Below are 3,772 nucleotides of genomic sequence, written 5' to 3' on the forward strand. Positions count from 1 at the left end.
GACAAATTACTCCTTAAGTTAGGCGCGAAATTTCAGCGTTAATTTATAATTTCACAGGTGAAATTACAAAATTGCCATGGTAACATCTCTTGTATCTCGATCAGAGCCAAGATGGCGTCTAGATTTAAGACAGTGACCATTGAAGAGCACAATTAACTGGGTGAGAGTTTTTGAGAAGTGGTGTGACGAAAATAGCCTTGAGAAAAACCTGGAGATGATTCTTCCCGAGCAGTTGGATAAAGTACTCGAGCGATTTTACAATTACGGTTGTGAGCGTAATTTGTCACCCACGACATTAAAAGGTAATCAAATGGTTTTCTCGTGAAATTAGGAAATAATTTCACTTGCGTTTTGTCAAAATTCTGATAATTTCCCTCGCCTAAAGGCTCGGAAAACTATCAGAATTTTGACAAAACGCGCGTGAAATTATTTTCTAATTTCACTCGTCGCCATTTGATTACACATACTAATTATCTGGAAAAACGAAGTCAAACACTAGTTGGCAAAAATATGAACTCTTCTCTTACCTTTGAAAGCTTTCAGGCCAAACTTTGTGGCCTTCTTTGTCTTCTGTAGCACAGCATCATCTTGTATTCTCAATATTTCCGATTCATAAATGCTGGCGAGTTTACGCCGGCCATCTTGTTTTGTTTGGATCAAGCATTATTCACTCCGTGGGGAGTGAATAATGCTCAATTACTCCGAGATAGCAATTGCTAACCAATCAGATTGCTTGAAACACCAAGATCACTGAGTGAGTATACTGTATACTAAATCCCTGTATGACCAAGCATCACCTATTGGAAACCAGAATTTCTCGAAATGAGCAGAACGTATGCGCAATGACAATAATAGGCACCGTCGGCAGAGTTATTTTGTTTTGAGTTTGGCTTGCATGGCATATAGTTGCTTTGTATTTGAAAGGTTTTTACAAATACTCTTGATTAATTATCTTTAAAAAATGCGTGGTGATCCCCAATTTCCCTTTTGGATTTCAATAACACTTGTTAAGTCCTGCTTTTCCCACACATTTATAAACCGTGCAAAAATACCTTTGAATTAGAACGCACTGTCCTTAAATTCCGTGACCACGATTCTTCCACAAAAAGGGCAAAGAGTCTTCGTCTCTCCCTCTCCCTGTGACCCATTTCTTGTATTTCCCCTAAAAAGTATATTACAGTCAACTCTCTCGTAAGCGGACACCCCGCTCGACGATTGGAAAAAGTGTCGGTTAGTAGACTGAGCAGTCCGCTTACGAGTCTTCTGAATAGTACCGTGACTTGGCAACACCAAAAGGAGGACCTGCTCCTGATCGAGATTTGCTTCCTTGCTTAGTTTAAAGGCCTACGTTACACACAAGTTCAAAATTTATTAAACCATTATACAGGACAACAAAAAGTTTCATAAGCACAACTTAGGGGCTTATATTTAATTTGAATATGTATAATAAGCTGGGGAACGGGAAACAGCCAGCCCGTTTGCACGTTTGTCGAGAAAATGGCTTCATCGTCCAGTTAACCCACTTCAAACAAGATGTCTTCTTTTTTAGAAGAAAAGATAATGGCATTTACTTTTATGGAAGCATAGAAGAACCCAAGAACACAAAAGTAGTTTTCGGACGTTATTTCATCATAAGCTCCGTACCATGAAGAGAGTCCAACTGAAAAACTGAGTTTTTGGTGTCATGATCTCCTAATAAGCGCAATTTTTGCAAATTTTTCTCCTATTTTGTTTCAATTTATCGCAACCTTCTTTTTGCTCTGTAAATCAAGCTATTTAGCCTAGTGCGTCTTTCACAGTTAATCCAGGGATACTATACCTTCCAAATTGTAAACTTAAAACGTCCTTCGTGTGTTTACGAAATAGTGGTATAATTTTGTGTCATGTTAGCGGGTTTTTTGTCCAAGAAGGGTCTTGTTCTATACTGAGCTATAGACATGGCTCCTCAAGGAATCTTTCTTATGGACAGTGCCGAAATTTCATTAAATCTTGAAGCTAATTTTAAGAGATTGATGAGTGGGGCCTGGTATAGCTGATTTCGGAGCCGCCGAAGACAGATTTAGCTAGTGACCAGCATCCGCAAGGAAACCCATCCACGGTTTTATCACGTGGCCTCCTCATGCAAAAACAAAGTTTCTTTATCCAAACCGTTTTTGCCAAGACACCTGCGATTGAAGCTTTTAGTTGAGTCAACACCACGAGAGACAGACGACTGAAGCGAACCCTGAATGGCTAGTTGCTCCTACTCGTAATATCACTTATACTCTTAATCAATCTTTAGAAGCTAGGATGCAAGAAAGTTAAAGTTAGTGAAATAAAGCGGCTCTAGGTCCGCACGTGACCGAGAGGCAACATTTCACTGAAGCAGTTATCCTCGGCATTTTTTCAATTTCCTAGTTGATACCGCAAGAAGTCAACACTCGGCTTTAAATGTTGTTCAATTCTATGTTGTCACCCGTTAAGCGACAACATACGTTTGACTGCATGTAAGCTATGAGTACAAATTGTGCTGTTGTTATATTTATTATTGTTGTTGTTTGCTATATTCCCTTAAATACACGCACGCGTTCACACGTCGACGTCGGGAGGAACCAACCAACCAACGAGCAACAAGCACTATTAAATTCGATTATCAGAATGAGCCTTGAAGCGGAAGATAATAATGTCATGATGTCACGTTTGCTCATATGAAAAGTAAATTTTTCTTATCTTGTCGACATGACATTACAGTGCTTTGTATAATGATTTCCTTCGTTATTACTGAATTTTGATCCAGCTTGATCTAGTCGAAGCAATATCTTTTAACTGAGATTTCCAGCTGCCTTTATCTGTTCTTTTTTCGACATTCGTCTTGACAAAAAAAGTTTGTTTGATCCTCTCTCACTCACCATTCAAGAATTGATTGAAATATTAATCGAGTTATTCTAGCTTTGTGATATCACCCACTGGGATGTGCTTCCAAGAATGAATTTGCTGGCTTTGCATCCTTCCGATTCATGATCGCTTGTACTAAACTCAGCAATATCCATTATTACAGATCTGAATTCACATGCCAGAGGTTTTTCTATCTTCTTCTCCTTTGTCCAGCTTTATGTTTGAAATAACACTTGAAGTTGTGAAGTTGCATGGCGTGTTGAACACGTTCAAATCTCTAACTCGGCGATGCCTTCGATATGCACAGCACAAAATGAAGAAGAACACAAATATAACCGCCACACAAAATACAACAGACACGGCGGCCCACACTTCTTGTCCCGTTAATGGGGAGACCTCTGTACTCGACATTTTGAACTGTATAATTCCGACCGTGATGAAACACTTGTAAAATCTAATGTTATATTAAGAATGATGAGCACATGAATCTATAATCTATACCTTTGCTCTTACATGCTCTTAGAAGTTTATGCTGTTCGTCACTTCACCGCTTTCTGGTGGTTGCAATTGGTCAACTGGGAATACTCCAGAAAATAGACCATTGTGATTTAAAATGCGTCAAAGAATACGAAGAAATATCACCGGTTTATCCAAAGGAAACTGATCCAATGCACTTTGTGGCTTAAAATGTCCGTTACGTTTAGTCTGTAAACTCTCTCAAACTTTTTGCACGTTTTCTCTGGCTAGCAACGTTGTGGCTCCCTTAGCAAGTTCAATCACTGTTTCTTTGGCTGGGTTTCTTCACTCGCACTTCTTTATAGAAAGGTAATTGAATTTTAAATAACTGTTTGATTCGTTTGACAGGTGTGTGAAAAGTGGCATATGGATGCAGCTGCCT

The 3,772-nt window shown here is 39.0% G+C and overlaps 1 long non-coding RNA gene across 1 annotated transcript in view; it reads right to left on the reverse strand.

Annotated features, from left to right (window-relative positions):
• Positions 1 to 652, reverse strand: part of LOC138026205 (uncharacterized) — a 4,926-nt gene extending 4,274 nt beyond the window's left edge. The window contains exon 1 of the long non-coding RNA XR_011127236.1: positions 528 to 652. This is a non-coding gene — a long non-coding RNA (uncharacterized lncRNA). The remainder of the gene's footprint in view (positions 1 to 527) is intronic.
• Positions 653 to 3,772: the final 3,120 nt, after the last annotated feature.

Source organism: Montipora capricornis, chromosome 12 (genome assembly GCF_036669925.1).
Source record: "Montipora capricornis isolate CH-2021 chromosome 12, ASM3666992v2, whole genome shotgun sequence".
NCBI lineage: Eukaryota > Metazoa > Cnidaria > Anthozoa > Scleractinia > Acroporidae > Montipora > Montipora capricornis.